Source organism: Cebus imitator, unplaced genomic scaffold, assembly GCF_001604975.1.
Source record: "Cebus imitator isolate Cc_AM_T3 unplaced genomic scaffold, Cebus_imitator-1.0 Scaffold519, whole genome shotgun sequence".
NCBI lineage: Eukaryota > Metazoa > Chordata > Mammalia > Primates > Cebidae > Cebus > Cebus imitator.
This window is the reverse complement of record NW_016107834.1, coordinates 1,121,443-1,144,270: the sequence shown is the minus strand read 5'-3', so window position 1 is coordinate 1,144,270 and position 22,828 is coordinate 1,121,443. Positions and strand designations below refer to the sequence as shown.

Genomic DNA, 22,828 nt, shown 5'->3' with positions numbered 1-22,828 from the left:
CACCACCACGCCCAGCTAATTTTTGTATTTTTAGCAGAGATGGGGTTTCTTCATGTTGGCCAGGATGGTCTCGATCTCTTAACCTCATGATCTGCCTGCTTTGGCCTCCCAAAGTGCTGGGATTTACAGGCGTGAGCCACCGCGCCCAGCCCACCTTCCTTCCAAGTTTGGATGATAGCCCATTGTATGGACAGACCACATTTTGCCCATTCACCCATGATGGACACCTGGGTTTCTTCCATCTCTTGGCTCTTGTGAATAACGCTGCCGTGAACACAGGCGTGCAGATACCTGTTTGAGTCCCTACTTTTAATTATTTGGGCAGGGCCATGGACCAATACCGGCCTGTAGCCCCCTTAGGAACTGGCTGCACAGCAGGAGTTGAGCTGCAGGTGAGCAAGCACCTGAGCTCTGCCTCCATCAGATCCGCAGCAGCATTCGATTCTCATAGAAGCACAAACCCTACTGTGAACTGTGCATACCAGGGTTCTCCGTATGGCAGTCTAATGCCTGATGGTCTGAAGTGGAACGTTTTTTGTTTTTCTTTCTCAGACAGAGTCTTGCTCCTTCACCCAGGCTGGAGTGCAGTGGCACGATGTCGACTCAGTCACTGCAACTCCCATCTCCCGTGTTCAAGCAGTTCTGCCTCAGCCTCACTAGTAGCTGGAATTACAGGCACACACCACCATGCCCAGCTAATTTTTTATATTTTTACTTATAATATTTATTTTCTTTTTGAGGGTGAGTTTCATTATCACACAGACTGGAGGGCACTGCTGCAATCTCAGCTTACTGCAGCCTCCACCTCCTGGGTTCAAGCCATTCTTGTGCCTCAGCCTCCCAAGTAGCTGGAATTATAGTTGTGTGCCACCATGCCCAGCTAATTTTTGTATTTTTAGTAGAGATGAGATTTCACCATGTTGGCCAGGCTGGTCTCACTCCTGACTTCAAGTGATCTGCCTGTGTCGGCCTCCCAAAGTGTCGGTATTACAGGCATGAGCCACCGCACCTGGCCTGGAGTGAAACAGTTTCATCCCAAAACCATACCTTTGCCCCATCCATGGAAAAATTGTCTTCCATGAAACCAGTCCCTGGTACCAAAAAGGCTGGCGGCCGCTGCTCTGGAGTACATGCCTAGGAGCAGGACTGTGGGGTCATATGGTCATTTATGTTTAATTTTTGAAGGAATTCAACTTCAATTATTATTACCAAAAATACTTAAAAATGGTATGGGAAACTAGCACACAGCCAGGAATCTGCAGCCAAGTTTGCCTCCTTGAATCCGCATACAAGCACAGGAATGAAGAGAGCTGCTTCCCTTCCACTGGGTCTCAGTGGAAGACGGGCAGGCAGGCATGGCGTGCTGAGGGAGACAGCATTCTCAAACTGCAGGTGAATGATGCTGCTGTGTTTCTCATTTCCGGAGGGTCCACCAGTGGTCTCATCTTTTCTCCCTCAAACCATGGATGGTGTCTTTTAAAGAAAATGACACCAGCCAGACACTTTGGGAGGCTGAGGCAGGTGGGTCACCTGAGGTTGGAAGTTTGACACCAGCCTGGCCAACATGGCGAAACCCCTAAAAATACAAAAATTAGCTGGGTGTGGTGCTGGGCTTCTATAATCCCAGCTAATGGGGAGGCTGAGGCACAAGAATCTCTTGAGCCTGGGAGGCCGAGTTTGCAGTGAGCTGAGATTGCACCATTACATTCCAGCCTGGGCAACAGAGTGAGACTCCGCCAAAAAAAAGTGCTAATCTCTGGGCCTTTATCTCCTGGCCTGCCTTGTTCCTGGGCTCACCAGGGTCCTTCTCTCTGCGGCCCAGGCCTCAGTCAACACCAAGGCTGAAAGAGCCCATTCAGAGGCCAGAAGGAAACTGTTAGGCTCGGAAACCGTGGGCCAGGCCAAGATGGAGAGATTCTGAGGCATGGTTCTAGAATGGGTTTTTCCGCCCACAGGCACTCAAGGAGGATGGTATTGCAAGATGGCTGGGTGGAGAGTCTGAGGGAGCCAGCAAGGCAAAAATCCCCAGCTCCCCCCGGACTCCTTCACAGTTTGTGTGTTCTCATAGAGCAACAAGTTCTGTGAGCCTGATTCAATCATCTGAGGTTCTTCCCAGGAAAATTATAGTGGGAACTCTGGCTTTGACGAAACTGCTTTTATTTCAAAGAATTTTACAAAATCAACGGGGCCTTAAAAAACAATCTGGATGAAACGGTTTTTGCCGTTTCAATTGGTTTTCTTCCATTATTACCAAAAATACTTGAAAATGGCATGGGAAACTAGCACACAGCTGGGACTCCGCAGCCAAGCTTGCCTCCTTGAATCTGCACACAAGCACAGGAATGAAGAGAGCTGCTCTCCTTCCGTTGGGTCTCTGTCTTGCTTCCAGTAGGTTTCCAGAATATTTTGGTTTTAAAATTTGGGGGCACAGATTTGCAAAGTGGATTTTGAAGGGTAGGGTTTCAAAGGGTGGTGGCTTTGAAAGTGGTCTGGGCTTCTGAAAGATTTGATTGAAAACCGGTTTGGCTCTCAGACATGCCAGACGCTTCTCCCGGAGTCCAGAGCCCTGATGGTGTTTTGGGAAGGAGGCCAGGCAGGGCGTCCTGGTGAGTGGACGCAGGGTGGGCGGGGTCACTCTTGCCCTGGGAGGTGGTGGAGGGCTTGGCACACCCCGTCTCAGGTCTGGCTCTGGGTGAATGTTTGTGTCTTCAGAAATCAGCTCCTGGTGGGTATTTCTCCTCCAGCCACCCCCCAGCATGGGCATTTCAGAAAAGGGTGGTTCTCTTGGTGAGAGGGCCATGGTTCCTCCAGTTTCTCCATTCCTACGGGCCATTTTCTTTTTTTTTTTTGAGACACAATCTCACTTTGTCACCCAGGCTCACTGCAACCTATGCCTCCCAGGTTCAAGTGATTCTCATACTTCAGCCTTCTGAGTAGCTGGGATTACAGGTGTGTACCACCACATCCAGCTAATTTTTTATATTTTTGGTAGAGATGGGGTTTTGCCATATTGGCCAGGCTGGTCTTGAACTCCTGGCCTTCAGTGATCCACCTGCCTTGGCCTCCCAAAGTGCTGGGATTACAAGTGTGAGCCCCCATGCTCAGCCCCTACAGGCCCTTTTCATCCCTGTCTCAGCCTGGATGCCAAGCTCCCTGGGTGCCTGTCCATGTGTGTCACCCTTTAAGGAGAAAGTGGCTTGGGGCTGGAAACAGGACTCTTTAGGGAAGGACAGTGTGTGTGAGAAAAGGCGTACTGATGGGCACACCAGGGTTTAATGGCTGGCTCTTTGAAGTCATGGGCTGAGCCAGAAGGAATTGTCTGGACGATTGGTCTCATTTCCAGATGAGGAAATGGAGGCCCAGGCTGTGTTGACCGACTGAGGGCACACGATCAGTAAGAACCCAGCCCTGGCTTTGCCCAGACCTCTCAAGGGCACTTTGTGGGAGTGTTGCTGGCCGTTGTGGCATCTGACCCTGGCCTTGCCCCCGTCCCTCTCTGCACAGCCCGAGTGAGTCCGAGCCAGCCCCAGGTCTCCGGGGTCCCGGCCCAACCTCTAGAAGAGCCAGCAGCAGGGCTGGATGAGGGCTGGAAGGGAGAGCACAGGACGGGCCTCGGGGCTTCCTTGGACCTCAGGCGGTTGACAGGAAAAAGCGGGGAGTTGGCAAAAAGGACAAACAGCTGAGCACCAGCCGCATGTCCAGGGGACGGGAGCCTTGCGCGACACGCAGATCGCTGGCCAGATTGGCAAAGGCGAGGAGAGAGGAAAATCCCAGGCTCTCAGGAAAAACCTCTCCAGCCCAGGGCGTGGCCTGGCATAAACCCGATGCAGCCCGGGGAAGCGGTTCCACCCCAGGCAGCCAACAAGGCCGTGCCTGAACTGTGTTCGTGAATGACGGAGCCACTGCCTGTGCCTCAGGGCTCAGTGCTGGGGCTGTGTCCAGGGACCCTTGGGTGTGCCCATGTTGGGGCTTCCGTTCCTTACCTGCCATGAGAGTGAGATGTTCAGGGACCTCCCTGCTCCAGCTGGGGCCTGTGGGCTTTGTCTGGTGTCCCAAGTGCCTTGGAGATGTCATTTCTAACACTCTGACCGAGGAATCCCTGCCCAAGGGACAGAGCTCAAAGACATGATCAAACAGAAGAAGTTCTGGTACAAGATAAACCCTGTGTGGTGGTGGGTGCTCCAGCCCTGGGCCTCATATCCTGACATCCCTGTGGGAAACTGGAGTGGTGCTGGGGCCCACCACTGATTCTCTGGCTCTGGCATCCCTGCCTGGCAGATCTGTCCCACACAGCCTGGCCTGAAACACTGCCTAGTGGCTAGATCCAGTAAGACAAGCCCCGAGTCATTCTGCTGAGAGGACCCAGAAACACAGAAGTTTTCTGGGGTCCTGGAGGCTTCTGGCCACGGGGAGCCCCTGGGCTCCAGTGATCCAGCCCTGATGTGCTATGGGGTTCAGGGTGCAGCTGCAGGGCGGAGGAGAGCGCCACCCCCCCAGGTAGGGGCTGGCAGTGCGTGAGAGGCACGCTGAGGTCCCTTAGCCTGCTCTCCGCACTGGGCTGCGGAGAGCCTGAGGGTCATGGGGTAGCTGACAGAGGCAGGAAGGGCCCATGCAGCAGCAATCACTGCGGCTGATGCTGCACTTTCCCGGGGAATTGAATGTGGGTGCCCATCTCCACCATCCCAGCCACTGGCCTCCTCGAAATCCTCCCCCTCTTACATCAGCAGACCTCCTGTTTGGGGACCCCCTCAGTGACTCTCTGTGCTTGCCTTCATGATCCTCCCCATGGAGGACTTAGGGTCAACGTGGGGGTCAGAGGTTAGTTTACCTCCTCAGGCAGTTTGTTGCTGTGGTCCCCACACTCTGACACCTTCTTGTGAAATGAACAAACACATTTTTTTTGTGTGTGTGTGAGACAGAGTCTCACTCTATCTCCCAGGCTAGAGTGCAGTAGTATGATCTCAGCTCACTGCAACCTCCACCTCCTGGGTTCAAGCGATTCTCCTGCCTCGGCCTCCCACATAGCTGGGATTATAGGTGCGAGCCACCAGCTAATTTTTGTATTTTTAGTAGAGACAAAGTTGCATCACATTGGCCAGGCTGGTCTCGAACTTCTGACCTCAAGTGATCCACCTGCCTTGGCCTCCCAGAGTCCTGGGATTACAGGCATGAGCCACCTTGCTGACACAAACACATTTTTTTTAAACAAGTGAAAATGAGTTTATTAAGAAAGGTAAGAAATAAAGGCTACTCCCTAGGCAGAGCAGCCTGAATAAACACTTTTTTTTTTTTTAAGCAGAGGCTTGCTCTGTTGCCCAGGCAGGAGTACAGTGGTATGATCTTGGCTCACCACAACCTTCACCTCCTGGGTTCAAGCACTTCTACCCTGAGTAGCTGGGACTATAGGTGCACACCACCATGCCTGGCTAATTTTTGTCTTTTTTATACAGACAGGATTTTGCCATGTTGGGCAGGCTAGTCTCAAACTCCTGGCCTCCCAAAGTGCTAGGATTATAGGCATGAGCCATCACACCTATATGGCTCACAAACATATTTTAAGTTAGAATTTTAAGTTAGAATAATAAGGGAGTTGGACCAGGAAGTGTGGATTTGGGGAGACCCTGCTCTCCCCAGGCGCCTTCCTGGTAGGTTGGCTGTGCCTCCTCTTGCATGCCTTTAATGGCAGGGGCTCCCTCCCTTGCAGCCCCTGCCAAGCTGGATAACCAGCCTCGCTCTTGTATCTAGCTGAATCTACCCCGTTAACGGCACCTGCCAGTCCTTGTCCAAACCTCGAAGCTCAGGACCTCACAGAGCATACCACGTCCTCTTCTATGTCAGATTCACTTAGATCTCAGAAAGCAGCAATGTCTTCTCTCCCCAGGATTGAACAAAAATGAGATTGAACAAAACCCATTCCTCCTGTGAAAGCCAGTAAGACTGGGGGCAGAGCAGCCCGCTTTCTGCCCCAGCGGCTATAGGGGACACCAGCCACCCACCCTCAGCTTCTTCCTCCACTTCTTGGAGAATGTTTGGGATGTGGATGGAGACTGGCAGAGAAACGCTGGTGTGACTTTCTGCAGCAGTTTAGAGCAATTCTGAATCTGAGCTGGTGAGGAGGCCAAAACCTGCTCTGCTCAGCAGACTGGTCATGTCTTCTTTTTAAATTTATTTATTTATTTGAGACAAAGTTTCACTCTTGTTGCCCATGCTGGAGTGCAGTGGTGTGATCATAGCTCTTTGCAGCCTTGAACTCCTAGGCTTTTATTTATTTATTTATTTATTTGTTTGTTTGTTTGTTTGTTTGAGATGGAGTCTCACTCTGTCGCCCAGGCTGGTGTGCAGTGGCACAGTCTTGGCTCACTGCAGCCTCTGCCTCCCGGGTTCAAGCAATTCTTCTGCCTCAGCCTCCCAAATAGCTGGGATTACAGGCATCCATCACCACACCTAATTTCTGTTTTTGTTTGTTTGTTTGTTTTGAGACAGAGTCTTGCTCTGTCACCCAGGCTGGAGTGTAGTGACACAATCTTGGCTCACTGCAACCTCTACCTCCCGGGTCCCAGTTCAAGCAATTCTCCTGCCTCAGCCTCCTGAGTAGCTGGGATTACAAGCATTCGCTAGCGTGCCTAGCTAATTTTTATATTTTTCGTAGAGATGGGGTTTCACCATGTTGGCCAGGCTGTTCTTGAACTCCTGACCTCATGATCCACCCACCTCACCCTCCCAAAGTGCTGGGATTACAGGCGTGAGCCACTGCGCCCTGCCTAATTTTTGTATTTTTAGTAGAGACAGGGTTTTGCCGTGTTGGCCAGGCTAGTCTCGAACTCCTGACCTCAGGTGATCCACCGTTCTTGGCCTCCCAAAATGCTGGTATTACAGGCATGAGCCACTACACCCGGCCTTCTTTTAAAATAAATATATATTTTTTGAGACTGTACCTTGCCCCGTTGCCCAGGCTGGGGCGCAGTGGCATAATCATGGCTCATTGTAGTCTCCACCTCCCAGGCTCAAGCCATCCTCCCACCTCAACCTCCTGAGTAGCTGAGACCACAGATGCCTGCCACCATGCCTTGCTAAATTTATTTTTTGTAGAGACAGGGTCTTGCTATGTTTTCCAGGCTTGTCTCAAACTCCTGGGCTCTAGCAGTCCTCCCGCCTTGACCTCCCGAAGTGCCAGGATTACAGGCGTGAACTGTCATGCCTGGCCTGATCTTTTCTTTAATGGCATCAAGCTCTGTGTTGTCCAAACACCTCATGTATTAAACAAGAATTGGGGGCGGCAGCATTCACACTTCCCAGCCCTTCCCTGAGCTTGGGCATGACGTGAATGTGGAGACAGCAACAGGGTCCCTGCGTGTGCAGGCTGCAGGACTCAGGGGTGCGCTTGTGTGCACCTGTGTGTGTGCATGCGTGTGCACAGGTGCAAGGGCATCTGTGAGCCATTTTCTTACAGGAAGGCATGGGCAGATGACCAGCTGGAAGTGCAGGTGCACGTGTCCTCAAACAATGGCTGGTGCCTCATGCTGGCTGCTGGCTGTGACCAGGGTGACAGAGCAAAGAGATCCTTTCCTTAGGTGGGTGGAGCAGGGCTTAAGCATAGTCCACGTGCAGAGATGAGTGTGGACTTGAAAGACCCTCTCCCCTTGTATCAGTGTGCAGGGGAGGTCTTGAGATCACTGCCCTACAGAAACCAGGCCGGGCCTGTCATCCCACCACTTTGGGTGGCCGAGGCAGGTGGATCACCTGAGGTCAGGAGTTTGAGACCAGCTTGGCCAACATAGTAAAACCCTGTCTCTACTAAAAGTATAACAATTAGTTGGGTGTGGTGGCGTGCACCTGTAATCCCAGCTACTCAAGAGGCTAAGTCAGGAAAATCGCTTGAACCCAGAAGTTGGAGATTGCAGTGAGCCAAGATCTCGACATTGCATTCCAGCCTGGGAGACAGTGAGACACCATCTGAAAAAAAAAAAGAAGCCTAAAGAGTTCCCTCCCTGGGGCCAAGGTGCTAGCTCTCCACACCTACCCACAACTGTGCCTGCTGGGGAGAGACAGTGGGAGGGGCCCCTGCAGGGATGGGGGATGCCTCTGAGCATTCCAGGCAGGCGGGCACAGGTGGGAGCCCCTGGAGCTGTAGCCTTGTCAGCCAAGGCATCCGGCCCCTTCCTGCGTGGGGTCTCAGACACGCAACCCCATCCCCGGATGTCCACGACAGTATAGCTTCTTCATCTCCAGCATGGACCCGAATTTCCTCAGGAGCCCCCTGAATCCCTGGGGAACAGGAAGAAAACACCCATTTTACCCTCGTGGATATACACAAAACACAGGCACCCACGTATACACTTGCACACGCCTGGCGTCTCAGCCCATGGCCGCTTCTGCCCCACTGCTTATCTTTGTAGCAGGACATAGGCACATGCCTGGGACCAGGGCTCTCATCCAAGCTGATATGTCCCCCTGCCCCCAACTCTAGGTACCCAGCATTTTCAGCCCAGAATCATGGGAAACTCCTGTCAGGCCCCCACAGTGCTGAGCCCAGAGGCTGGCTTGCAGGGACTGGGGGAGGTGGGCTCCTCTCAGCTTCCCCCAGCCTGGCCTGGCATCCCCTGGACCCCCGGCAGGGCAGGTGGCTCAGCCCCTTGTGGGTTTTCTTTGGGGGAGGAGGGGACAGAGTCTCACTCTGTCACCCAGGCTAGAGTGCAATGGCATGATCTCGGCTCACTGCAGCCTCCACCTCCTGGGTTCAAGCAATTCTGCCTCAGCCTCCTAAGTAGCTGGGACTACAGGTGCAAGCCACCATGCCCGGCTAATTTTTGTATTTTTAACAGGGATGGAGTTTCGCCATGTTGGCCAAGCTGCTCTCTAACTCCTGACTTCAGGTGATCCACCTGTTTTGGCCTCCCGAAGTGCTGAGAGCCACTGCGCCCGGCCCTGTTCCAGGATCTTGGCTCTCTGTCCTGGGCAAGGGGCTTCCAGGGCCCTTTGATTCTGGCCACAATGCCAAGCCTGCCCTGCAGCCCTGGGAGAGGCCCCCAACCTCCCATTGCCCCAGAAAGGGCTTACTCAACTGTTTCCGCCAACCGGTGAGACCTGTGCCTGCCTGAGGAAGGTGTGAGCCGGGCCACTTAGCAGTGCTCCCTCCGGGGGTGGATCCACCTCTGAGTCCTGGGCCTGCTGCCGGGCACCGGGCTGGGCCGGCCAGGCCCTGGGCATCTTCCACCAGGGGGCAGCCACGGCTCAGGAATGCAGCCTGCAGCTCACCCTCGGCTAAACGCGGCTACACGCAGGGCACGGGGTGGCCGGCCAAAGTGAGTGTGTGCCTGGTCATTCAGTGTCCCCCATGGGTCTGAGAGCCCTGAGACCACCCGGGTGAACATCCCTCCAGCCCGAGGGATGCTCCTCTCTCCTGGGCCTCTGAGCCATGGTCCTTGTCAGGGTGTGGGTGACTGTGCAGTCTGGATTCTGGACAGGCCGTGGAGGGCACAGGAAGTGGCTGCTCAACCCCCTGGGTGGCTGGACCAAGGGGGCACTGGGTGATCTGGTGGCTCCATGGGAGGGCTGGGCCCTGTCACTCAGACTTCTGACATCCTCATGATCCCCGTCTTCACTGTGATTCCCCACTGGGCCCCACAGTGCCCTCAGCACCATCCTGGCCATGCTGGCTGCAGCTGCCCTCCGGCTGAACGCTGTCCGTGAGGGCGACCTGTTTCCAGTTTGAACCGAGTGCACACTGACTCCATCACTCACTTGCTGTTGGGGTCACTGCTCTGGCCCCCCTGGGGGACTCGAGGAGCTGAGTGGCTCCCACTCCCCCAGACCTGAAGCCCCAAGATGCACCGCCAGGACCTCCGGCTGAGGCTGCCCTTTGAGCCTCTCCCCTGTAGGTGGCCAAGGTCACATCATCCCTGAGGTGGGAGCACAGGGCCCTGTCCCACCTCCAGCACACGCAGTCCAGCCAGCCCAGGTGCCCCCAATGGCAGGAATGTGGCATCTCTTCCCACCAGTCAGTAGCTCTGCCCAGTCCTCTGACCCCACACTCCCCTTTACATGCCCTCTGGAGCCGGCAGCTGGAAGCCCCTTCAAGGATCCTTTGCTAAAGCAGAGGCTTTTCATGGGGAACAAAGGCCTCTCCCAGCATCCCTGGGGCAGGTCCCCTGTCTCAGAACCACAGCCCCAGTGTGGCTGCACAGTCTTTGTCCAAGCGGCATCGTGTAGGCATCCACAGGAGTATAAAGAGGTGTTGGGGAAGGGAGGCAGCAACCCAGGTCAGAAGTTGTAAGCAGAGGCCACCTGAAAACCCAGTCCTAGGGCTGCAGGGAGCTGGGGCCGGCCTCACATGGGCTCCCCACTCTTTCCTCTCTTCCCCTCCCCTCCTCTCCTGTCCTCTCTTTTTGATATGGAGTCTCACATCTTCGCCCACGCTGGAGTGCAATGGTCCGATCTCAGCTCACTGCAACCTCTGCCTCCCAGGTTCAAGCAATTCTCCTGCCTCAGCCTCCCAAGTAGCTGGGATTACAGGCACATGCCAGCACATCTGGCTAATTTTTGTATTTTTAGTAGAGACAGGGTTTCACCATGTTGGCCAGGTCTCGATCTCCTGACCCCAGGTGATCTGCTCTCGGCCTCCCAAAGTGCTGAGATTACAGGCATGAGCCACCACTCCTGGTTTCCTTCCCTCCCTCCCTCCCTCCCTCCCTCCCTTCCTCTCTCTCTTTTCTTTCTTTCTCTCTTTTCTCTCTTCCTCCCCTCCCCTCTTTCTCAGGATCTTGCTGTGTTGCCGAGGCTGGAGTGTAGTGGTGCAGTGAGCTGTGATTGCACCACTGCAGCCTGGAACCCCCTGGGTGCGAGGAATCCTCCTGCTTCAGCCGTCTGGGTAGCTGGGACTACAGGCATGCACTACCATGCCTGATTAAAAAAAAATTTTTTTTTTTTTGTAGAAACAGGGTCTCACTATGTTGTCCAGGCTGGTTTTAGGGTTGAATTCCTCCTGCTTCAGCTTCTCAAAGTGCTGGGATTATAGGCATGAGACGCCATGCCCAGCCAGGATTGTGTTGAGTATACAGATCAATTTGGGGAGCACTGCCTGTCTATCCTTGAACATGGTCTGCCTCTTCATTTACTTAAGCCTCTTTTAATTTGTTTCAACGTTTGTCTTTTTTAGCATACAAGCCTTGCACTTCTTTGGTTACATCTATTCCTAAGTATTTTGTGATTCTTCATGCTATTGTGAATGAAATTGTTCTTTTATTTTCAGAATGTTTGTTGCCAGTATATATAAAATAAAATAAAATTATTTATTTATTTATTTGGAGACAGAGCTTCATTCTTGTTGCCCAGGCTGGAGTGCAATAGTACAATCTTGGCTCACTGCAACCTCCACCTCCCAAGTTCAAGCAATTCTCCTATCTTAGCCTCCAGTGTAGCTGGGATTACAGGTGCCCACAACCACACCCCGCTAATTTTTGTATGTTTAGTAGAGACAGGGTTTCACCATGTTGGTCAGGCTGGTCTTGAACTCCTGACCTCAGGTGATCTTCCCGCCACGGTCTCCCAAAGTTCTGGGATTACAGGTGTGAGCTACCACACCCAGCCTACAATTTATTTTTATACATTTATCTTATATCCTGCTACCTTACTAAGCTTTATTAGTTCTAATAACTTTGGGGTGATTTCTTAGGATATACAAGACCATCATCTGTGCATAAAGATAGTTTTACTTCTTCCTTTCAATCTGGATGCTTTTATTGTCTTTCTTTTGTCTTATTTCATTTTGGTTTTTCCTTATCACACTGAGTAGAGCCTGCAGTATAATGCTGAATAACGGTGGCACCTCAGATGCCCCACTCGCTTTGTGCCCCTGTTAAAGGGAAAAGATTCTGGCATTTACTGTTATATACTTTAACTGGGACAGGCACTGTGGCTCATGCCTGTAATCCCAACACTTTGGGAGGCCAAGGCAGGAGGATTGCTTGAGCCTGGGAGTTTGAGACCAGCCTGGGCAACATAGCAAGATCCTGTATGCAAAAAAAAGAAAAAAAAATTTCAGTTAGCTAGGTGTGGTGGTGTGCACCTGTGTCCCAGCTACTTGACAAACTGAGGCAGGAGGGTCCCTTGAGCCCAGGAGGTCGAAGCTGGAGTGAGAGACTTGTCTCACAAGTCTCTGAGGCTCTTCTCATTTTTCTTTAAATTTTTTCTCTGTTCTTCAGATATCTTTTTTTTTTTTTTGAGACTGAGTTTTGCTCTTGTCACTCAAGCTGGAGCCCAATGGCACCATCTGTGCGCCAGCCTGGGCAACAGAGTAAGACTCTGTCTCAAAAAATGTATATACATAAAATATAAAAATTTAATATATTGCATATATGTTATATAATATAAAATATTTTATATATTATATACTTTATATATACTATACATATTAACTATACGTTTTCCATAGATCACTTTATCAGTCTGAGGAAATTTTCTCCTATTTCTAGTTTATTATGCATTTCTATCTTAAATGGGTTAGGTTTTCTGAAGTGCTTTTCCTGTAGCTATAGATATGGTCATGTGGTTTTGTCTTTTATTTTATCAATGTGATGTATTATAGAAATTGATTGTTGGATATCAAGCCAACTTTGCATTCCTGGAGCAAATCCCAGTTGGTTCTGGTGTGTGATCATTTTTATATGCTGCTTATTCAGTTCGTAATCTTTTGTTAAGGATTTTTGCATACTGGAATTACAGGCATGAGCCACTGCGGCTGGCCAGTTTTGAAAATTTGTGTCTTTATAGGAATTCATCCATTTCATCTAAGTATATTACTTTGTTGGTATAAAGCCTTCATAATATTCTCTAATAAGCCTTTTAGTTTTTGCAGGGTCAGTTATATCCCTTTTTTAATTCCTGAATTTGATAATTTGTTTGTTCTCTCTGTCTTCTTTTTTTTTTTTTTTTTTTTTTCTTTTCTTTTTTTTTTTTTTTTTTTTTTTTTAAGATGGAGTCTAGTTTTAGATCTCTTTGTATTTATCCCACTTTGGGTTGACTGAGCTTCTTGAATTTGTAGATGAATGCCATTTTAATTAAATTTGGGAAATGTTTGGCCATTTTTGTCTTCAAATACTTTTTCTGCCTTATTCTCTCTCCTGGGACTGCCATTACATGCATGTTGTTATAGTTCCTATTGTCTCACAAGTCTCTGAGGCTCTTTTCATTTTTCTTTACATTTTTTCCTCTGTTCTTCAGATAACTTTTCTTTTCTTTTTTTTGAGATGGAGTTTCGCTCTTGTCACCCAGGCTGGAGTCCAGTGGCGCTGTTTTGGCTCACTACAACCTCCTGGGTTCAAGTGATTCTCCTGCCTCAGCCTCCCCAGTAGCTGGGATTACAGGCATTTGCTACCATGCCCAGCTAATTTTGTATTTTTAGTAGAGACGGGGCTTCTACATGTTGGCCAGGCTGCTCTTAAACTCCTGACCTCAGGTGATCAGCCTGCCTCAGCCTCCCAAAGTGCTGGGATTACAGGTGTGAGCCACTGTGCCCAGTCCAGATTGGATAATTTCTATTGATCCGTGGTCAAGTTCATCGTTTCTTTTTTCTGTCATGTGACGTCTGCCCCTCTAGTGATTTTTTTAAAATTTCAGTTATTATACTTTTCAACTCCAGAATATACATGTGTTTCTTTTTTATAATTTCTTTTTTTTCACTTTTCAAACATAATCCATGAAGTCACATTTTTTATGTTTTTCTCTTTACTGAGTGTCTCCATTTGCTGATTCATTGTTGCTATGCTTTCCTTTCATTCTAAACACGTAGTTTTCCTCAGTTCTTGGAACATCTTTACATTAGTTGCTTTGAAGTTTTGGTCTGAAAAAGTCAACATCAGAGGACACTCGGGGACAGTTATTTTTTTTTTTTTGGAATGGGGTCATACTTTTGTGTTTCTTTGTATATCTTGTAATGGCTTTGTGGAAAACCAGACATTTTAAATGATTCACTATAACGGACCTAAAGTATTATTTTTCTCCCTTGAGGGTTGTTGTCGCTGCTAGTTTTCTGTTTGGTTTGTAATTTGCTTCAACTTAGTTTGTGAACTCTGTCTTCTCCATAGCATGCAGCCACTGATGTCTCTGATGAGGTTTCTTCTTTCTTTGAGTCAGAGTCTTGTTCTGTCCCCCAGGTTGAAGTGCAGTGGCGCCATCTCAACTCACCGCAACCTCTGCCTCCGGGGTTCAGGCGGTTCTTGTGCCTCAGCCTCCTGAGTAGTTGGGATTACAGGCTGGCACCACCATGGCCGACTAATTTTTGTATTTTCTAGTAGAGATGGGGTTTTGCCATGTTGGCTAGGCTGATCTTGAACTCCTGACCTCAGGTGATCTGCCCACCTTGGCCTCCCAAAGTGCTGGGATTACAGGCATGAGCCACTGTGCCCAACCTCTGATTATGTTTTTATTATTTATTTATTTTAAGAGAAAGTCTTACTCTGTCACCCAGGCCAGAGTGCAATGGCGTGATCATAGCTCATTGCAGCCTCAAACTTCTGGGTTCAAGTGATCCTCCCATCCGAGCCTCCCAAGTAGCTGGGACCACAGGTGCGTACCACCATGCCCAGCCATCCATGGGATATACTTATATTTTAAGAGTGAATTATGATTTATCTGAAATTCAAATTTAATTGTAAAACCGGTTTGTGTTTTCCTAAATATGACAATCCTACCTGGGGGGATCTTCTTTTTGTAATTAATGCGGTGAGCGGGGGGCGGGGGGGTGCTCCCATGTGCCTGTTTCCTTCCCATCCTCATTCCCATTGGATGACCTCACTTTTTATTTCACCAAGGAAATTGCAGCACCCACAAGAGACCTGCCCGGAGCCCTCACCACCTCCTCCTTCCACCCGCCCTGAGTTTGCGCCCCGCCTCCTCCACTGCCACGAGGAGCAGACTGCTCCCACCTGCCACAGATCCTCACTGTGCATGTGTCACATGAGCCTGTGGACAAGCACTGCTGCCGTGGCCCATTCCTGTTGCGTTTGTATTGCTGACAGCCTACCATTCCTGACTGATTCCTGTATATACCCATTTTACAGATGAGAAAACTGAGGCTCAGTTTAAGGCACAGATTAAGATTATACAACAGGCTGGGCACAGTGGCTCACACCTGTAATCTCAGCACTTTGGCAGGCCGAAGCAGGTGCATCACTTGAGATCAGGAGTTTGAGACCAGCCTGGCCAACATGATGAAACCCCATCTCTACTAAAAATACAAAAATTAGCCAGATGTGGTGGTGAGCAGTCCTAGCTGCTCTGGGGGCTGAGGCAGGAGAATCGCTTGAACCTGGGCGGTGGAGGTTGCAATGAGCTGAGATTGTGCCACTGCACTCCAGCCTGGATGAAAGAGGGAGACTTCATCTCAAAAAAAAAAAAAAAATTATACAATCAATAAGATCTGATAGCTACAGTATAGTTTAAAAAATAACAAAACTCATCCCAACAAACACTTTAGAAGACTGAGGCGGGTGAATCACTTGAGGTCAGGAGTTCGAGACCAGCCTGGCCAATGTGGTGAAACCCTGTCTCTACTAAAAATATAAAAATTAGCTGGGTGTTGTGGCATGCGCCTGTAATCCCAGCTACTGGGGGTGCTGAGGCAGGAGAATTGCTGGAACCCAGGAGGTGGAGGTTGCAGTGAGCTGAGATCACCCCACTGCACTCCAGTCTGGACAACAGAGCAAGACTTTGTCTCAAAAAAAAAAAAAAAAAAAAAAAACAAAAGAACAACAATCAGAAGGAAATAGAGGCAGATTTGACCCCAGGGCTGTTCCTCTGAAGAGCTCCCCATTCGTCCATCTCTTCTCTGAGCCCTGGACCTGGCCCTGTCTGGCCTGGGAGCCCCCAAGGAGGAGCCACTGCCACCTCCCGGGGACCTGGTGGGGTCACAGGTTAGCTGGTACAGCAATAGACCTGCTTTTATGCTTCATTCAACACCCATGTCCCAGCTGACATCACACAACCCATCCTTGGCTGATTCAGGCAGTGAGAAGGGTCCCGCCAGAAGACCCCCAGGTATGCTTCTGTCTCTGCGATGGGAGGTGGACCCTGAGATCTTCTGCACCCCAAGACCACACAGCACAGAAGGAGCACGTCTCCAAAGAGAAGCTGGGCTATGTCTGGACATAGGCAAGTGAAACAGGACCTATGGCCCTTCCCACTGGGTGGGGAGGAGCTGAGAAAGGGATCTTGGAGGAGGTGATGGCTCATGGGAAAATTCGTGTGCAGAAAGCAAAGGGAGGGAAGGGCTTTGGGGTGGAGCGGCAGCAGGAGCCCAGGCTTGGAGGCCAGAGAGTATCCGAGCGGCACACAGGCTGGGGAGGGGTTGGCCGAGCCTCCGACTCTGGCCTCTGCAGCTTGAGCCTGTCACTGACCCAACTCCCGGTATCGCCAGATCCCAGCGATTCCTTGCAGCAGCCGGGCATCCCTCCCCTTGTCTTGTTCCCGCTGGCCCCGACTCCTAGTGCGCTACTTCTCCAGGTCTCAGTTTCCCCTCTTCCACGGCCAGGGCCTGCTCCCCTTCCCAGAGCTGCCAGGAGCCTGGAGCGTGGGAAATGGCTGTGTTCTGTGTCCGGGGCCAAAGGCATGCCGGGGCGGTTGTGCCAGCCAGGCTCTCGGGCTCTTGGGCGCTCGCCACACTCTGGCGGCCAAACAATGCCCACCTCTGAGCAGAGCTGTGGGTGGCAGTAGCCATGGTGAGCGGCCCTCCACGCCAACTGCCCATCCGGGGTCAGCCGGGCCCGTGGCCCTGGTTCCGGCTTTGTCTCGGGGCTGGAACGGGGCCCGGGGATAGGCTCTGAATGGCTGGCAGGTGGGAGGGCACTGCCCACCCCATAGCAGTGGCTGCTGGCCGGAGAGAGGGGTTGGGGTTGAGGAGAGGGCAGCCCAGCTGTTTCCAGGGTCCCAAAGCCCCAGCCGCGTCTGGGTGGGAGCCCTGGCTGGTCGCTGTGCCCACTGGCAGCAGCTTCCCTGAAGCCCCAGCCTCTGTGCTGTACCCACTGTAAGGACAGGGCATACTGTGCCCCTGGAAGGAGGTGATTCCCATCTCCAAGTTCCAGGATGTTCCAGGCAGTTGGCCAGAGCACAGCGGGTCCGCTCCAGCATCTCAGCCTGGACGAGGCTCCATCTGGCCACTGGCTTGTCCACCCCCAGCTCCCCCCCACCCCCAATCCCTCTGTGACTGGCGGGAACTGGGCATGAATATGGGTCCTCTGCCAGAGGACAGCGTGACCAACCCTCCACAGCTGTGGGGTCAGAGTCCCCCAAAAATTGTGCTTGCAAAACTCATGTTTGCAAACTCAAGACCTTATTTATTAAAAAAGAGTAAGGAGGCCAGGCGCTGTGGCCAGGGGGAGGAGAGCCGGCAGGCGCAGCAAGAGGGGGGCTGCACCGTACTCCGGCCACTGGGTTCCCCTGGGCAATTCCCTGGTGGGGGCCAAGCCTGCCTTATTTGTCTCCCAACTCCTGCCTGGCTGTCCAGGGGCTAGGGAAGTTGAAAGGGGAGGCCTTGGGGTCTCACCCAAGCCAGGTGATGGCAAGAGAAAGGGACTCTCATTTCCCACCCTGGAGAGACCATGGTCCTTCTTCAAGTACCAAGACAAAAAGGACCCGCACCCTTCCCCAGGCCCCTCCTGTCCCAATCTGGCTCCTGCCCCAGGTGCGGTGTGGAGGCCACGACCCTGCCCCAAATCCTTGTTCCCTTGGGTCCTTCCTATCCAAAGACATCATGTCCCCACAGTGCCCCAGCCCCTGTCCCCTGGGACCCCAGTCCAGCCCCGCTCCTCTTCTCACTTATGGGGTCTTCTCATGTCTGGGGCTCGGGTACCTTGCCCGTGCCTTGCTGGGTGAGCAGAAGCATTGCCTGGTGCTGAAAAGACAGCTCCGGCCAGCTGGGGTCCCCAGAGGGCGGACCCAGCCAGAAGCAGAAATGACCAGAAATGGCACAGTGGGTGCAGGGCACAGAAGCCTGGCAGGGAGTGGGAGCTGGGGAAACGTCTGGGTACATGGGATGCCCCTGGCTACTGCTGAGGCCGTGCCTAGCCCGAGGTCCATGCACTAAACGTCCTCCCTGGCGCAGCCCCAGCCTCTTACAGGCCCTGGCTTATGGAGACTGTTGTTGCTCCATTTTGCAAAAGAGGAAACCGCGGCAGAGCAAGGTTTCCCACCATCCCCATGTGGAAGGAGTGTGGCCCTCACCACTGGGGCACCCATCTGCAGCCACAGTCCAGAACATGTGTGCCTGGATGCTGGACCAAGCACGGGGCCTCTGCCTCTGCATCGTGATTTTATTTGGAGATAGGGTTTCACTCTGTCACCCAGGCTGGAGTGCAGTGGCACAATCTCAGCTCACTGCAACCTCCCCTCCTGGGTTCAAGCTATTATTCTGCTTCAGCCTCCCAAGTAGCTGGGATTACAGGCATGCGCCACCACACCCGGCTAATTTTGTATTTTTAGTAGAGACGGGGTTTCACCATGTTTGTCAGGCTGGTCTCGAACTCCTGACCTCAGGTGATCTGCCTGCCTTGGTCTCCCAAAGTGCAGGGATCACAGGTGTGAGCCACCGCACCCAACCCTTCATGATGATTTTATTTTCTGAATATTTTATTTGGAGAAACGGAGCACAGGGATTACAAGCATGCGCCACGGTGCCTGGCCAGTGGGCTGGATTCTGAAATGCGGAATTCAAGGACATCAGTGGGAAAATGGAGAAAACAGAATAAATTCTGTAGCTTCATTAATAGCATTATAGCAAACCTTTTTTTAGTTTTGATACAGATGCCCTGGGGATGTGACATGTTTAAGTCAGGGGAAGCTGAGCAAAGAGTGTAAGGGACTCTGCACTACCTTGGCAATAAATAAAATGTGGTCTATCATGAAATGGAACACTATTTAGCCATAAAAAAAGGAAGGAAATTCTGACACCTGCTACAACATGGATGAACCTTGAGGACATGATACTCTGTGAAATAAGCCGGTCATAAAAGGGCAAACCCTGTATGCATCCACTTATGTGAGAATAGTCAAATCGATGAAGACAGAAAGTAGAATGGTGGTTACGGGGCAGGGGAGGGAGTGGGGAGGGAGTGGGGAGGGAACGGGGAGGGAACGGGGAGGGAACGGGGAGCGAATGTTTAGGGGGTATGGGTTTCCGTTTGGGAAGATGGAAAGTTCTGTGGATAAAGGGTCGTGATGGTCACACAACACTGTGAATATGCTTAATCCCACTGAACTAACTGTACACTTCAGAAATTGTTAAAATGGAGCTGAGCAGGGTGGCTCATACTTGTAAGTCCAGCGCTTTGTATTCCTAATACTTTGGCTAAGCAGGAGACTCACTGGAGCTTGGGAGTTCAAGACCAGCCTGGGGAACATAGTGAGACCCCCCCCATCTCTAAAAATCCAAAATGTTAACTGGGTGTGGTGGTGCATGCCTGTGGTCCCAGCTACTTGGGAAGCTGAGGTGGGGATTGCTTGAGCCCAGGGGGTCAAGGCTGAAGTAAGTTATGACTGAGCCACTGCACTCCAGCCTGGCAGACACAGGAGGACCCTGTCTCAAAAAAAAAAAAAATCCAGTCCAGGATCCTACATGACACTTACGTATCATTCCAATCGATACTGATTGCTTTTATTTTAGGGTAAAATCTACACAATAGAACATTTAACCCTTTTTTTTTTTTTTTGAGATGTGGAGTCTTGTGAGGGGTCCTCTCACCTTAGCCTCCTGAGTAGCTGGGACTACAGGCACCTGCCACCATGCGTGGCTAATTTTTGTATTTTTAGTAGAGAAGGGGTTTCACTATCTTGGCCAGGCTGGTCTTGAACTCCTGACCTCAAGTGGCCCACTTGCCTTGGCCTCCCAAAGAGCTGGGATTAGAGGCATGAGCACTACATCCAGCCTTGTGTCCACTTTTTTTGTTTGTTATTTTGTTCTGAGACAGAATCTAGCTTTGTTGCCCAGGCTGGAGTGCAGTTGCACCATTTCAGCTCATTGCAGACTCCATCTCCCAGATTCAAGCAATTCTTCTGCCTCGGCCCCTGGAGTAGCTGGGACTACAGGCGCCTGCCACCATGCCTGGCTCATTTTTGTATGTTTAGTAGAGACGGAGTTTATCATGTTGGCCAGGCTGATCTCAAAGTCCTGGCCTCAAGTGATCCTCCTGCCTTGGCCTCCCAAGTGCTGGAATTACAGGCATGAACCATCATCATGCCCAGGCTGGATGGTTGTTTTTGTTGTTCCTGTTGAGTTACAGGTGTTTATATATTCTGTATATTAGTCGCATATTAGATATATGATTTGAAAATATTTTCTCCCATTCAGTGGCTCACCTTTTTACTTGGTTTATAGTATCCTTTGATGCACAAAAGTTTCTAACTTTGACGAAGTCTAATTTATCCTGGCTGGGCATGGTGGCTCACGCCTGTAATCCCAGCACTTTGGAAGGTTGAGGTTTGCAGATCACCCGAGGTCAGGAGTTCAAGACCAGTCTGGCCAGCATTGTGGAACCCCCATCTCTATTAAAAATACAAAAATTAGCTTGGCATGGTGTGTGCTTGTAATCTCAGGTACTCAGGAGTCTGAGGCAGTAGAATTGCTTGAACCCAAGAGGCAGAGATTGCAGCAAGCCAAGATCACGCCCCTGCACTCCAGCCTAGGCGACAGAGTAAGGCTCCATTTCAAATAATATTAGAAGCGCTGGTGCAATGGCTCATGCCTGTAATCTCAACACTTTGGGAGGCTGAGGCAGGTGGATCACTTGAGGTCAGGAGTTTGAGACTGCCTGGCCAACATGGTAAAACCCTGTCTCTACTAAAATACAAAAATTACCTAGGCATGGTGGTGAGTGCCTGTAATCCCAGCTACTGTGGAGGCTGATGCAGGAGAATCACTTGAACCTGGGAGGCAGAGGTGGCAGTGAGCCGAGATCGTGCCACTGCACTCCAGCCTGGGTGACAGAGGGAACCTCCATTTTTTTTTTTTTTTTTTTTTTTTTTTTTTTTTGTGTTTTTTTTTTTTTTTTTTTTTTTTTTTTTTTTTTGAGACTGAGTCTCACTCTGTTGCCCAGGCTGGAGTGAAGTGGTGTGATCTCAGTTCACTGCAACCTCCGCCTCCCTGGTTTAAGCAATTCTCGTGCCTTAGTCCCCCGAGTAGTGGGGATTACAGGCACCCGCCACCATGCCTAGGTAATTTTTGTATTTTTATTAGAAACAGGATTTCACGATGTTGGCCTGGCTGGTCTCGAACTCCTGACCTCAAGTGATCCTCCTGCCTCATCCTCCCAAAGTGCTGGGATTATATGCATGAGCCACTGTGCCCGGCCTTCCATTTCGTAATAGAAATAAAATACACAGTAAATGTGATGTGCTTGAATCATCCCCAAACCATCTCCCACCCTCCAGTCAGTGGAAAAATTGCCATCCACGAAACCAGTCCCAGGTGTTAAAAAGGCTGGGACCACTGGTGTGAGGGGAGGGTCCAATGTCTTCTCTGGTGCGTGGAGACGCAGCCTTCCCAGCCCTGTGTGTTCATTTGTGCTGATTTTTCACTCCTGGCTCCCATGATCCACAACTTCCTTACTTATTTTTTCAAGCCTAGCGTCGGTTGTTGCAGAATTGCTAGGACGTACCCACGGGAGAAACAAACCCACTAACTAGAGTCCAGTGTTTGTACACAGTTGGGTCTGTCCTGAGCCTCAGGACCTAGACAAAACAGTGTTGTCCAGAATCGTTGAGAACAGCCTCTCCCCGGCTCCCTTTCCCTGAGTGATGTCACACATTTGTAATTCAATTAGAGTCCCTTGTCACAGGCTGCGTTCCATCCTGGGTTCCCCTGACATCCTGGCTCATTAAAAAAATTTGCATACAGCGAAGTTCATTCTTTGTGCTGTGGACTTGGATGGGTTTTGAAAAATGCACGGAGTCATGTGTCAACCCCTGCGCCCGACAGAGCAGCTCCTGCTCCGAGACTATTTCCCGGGCAGCGAGAACCCCTGGCTGCCACTGCCAATGATGTTTAAAAAAAAAAACAGATTTTTTGAGATGTAATTCACATACTATGCAATTCATTCATTGAAGGTAAAATTCCATTATTTTTGGCATGATGTATTGCTAATTTTTTTTTCCTTTTTGTGGAGAATGGGTCTCACTATGTTGCCCTGGCTGGTCTTGAACTCCTGGTCTCAAGCAGTCCTCCCGAATCTGCCTCTCAAGTGCTGGGAGTACAGGCATGAACCACCATGGCTGGCCTAAATTTTCTTGTGTGTGTGTGTGTGTGTGTGTGTGTGTGTGTGTGTTTGTGTTAAAATACACATAACAGGCTGACAACAGTGGCTTATGCCTGTAATCCCTGCACTTTGGGAGGCTGAGGGAGGAAGATTGCTTGAGCCCAGAAATTAAAGGCTGCAGTGAGCTATGACTGAGCCACTGCACTCCAATTTGGGCAACAGAACAAAACTCTGTCTCTGCAAAAAAAGAAAATGATATATGTAACAAGCAATTTGCCTCTGTAACCATTTTTAAGTGTACAATTCAGTGGTATTGATTGCATTCACAGTATTATGCAACCATCAGCCCTATTACCAAAACATTTTCATCATCCCAAACGGAAACTCTGATGATTTCTTTTTCTTTTTTTTATGATTTCTTAAAGGAGCATATAATGTAATAAAGTTTCAAAGTGTTGTAGATACACATTTAAAAATGCAATAAATCAATTGGCTCACACCTGTAATCTCAGCAATTTGGGAGGCTGAGGCGGGCAGATCACCTGAGGTCAGGAGTTCAAGACCAGCCTGGCCAACAAGGTAAAACCCTG

The 22,828-nt window shown here is 50.6% G+C and overlaps 1 long non-coding RNA gene across 1 annotated transcript; it reads right to left on the bottom strand.

Annotated features, from left to right (window-relative positions):
* Positions 1-2,293: 2,293 nt before the first annotated feature.
* LOC108293015 lies at positions 2,294-7,460 on the bottom strand. Its single transcript, XR_001820531.2, has 3 exons — positions 7,449-7,460; positions 6,893-6,897; positions 2,294-2,378 (listed from the first exon to the last, which is right to left on the bottom strand). It is a non-coding gene; the product is annotated as an uncharacterized LOC108293015 (long non-coding RNA).
* Between the last annotated feature and the right edge of the window lie 15,368 nt (positions 7,461-22,828).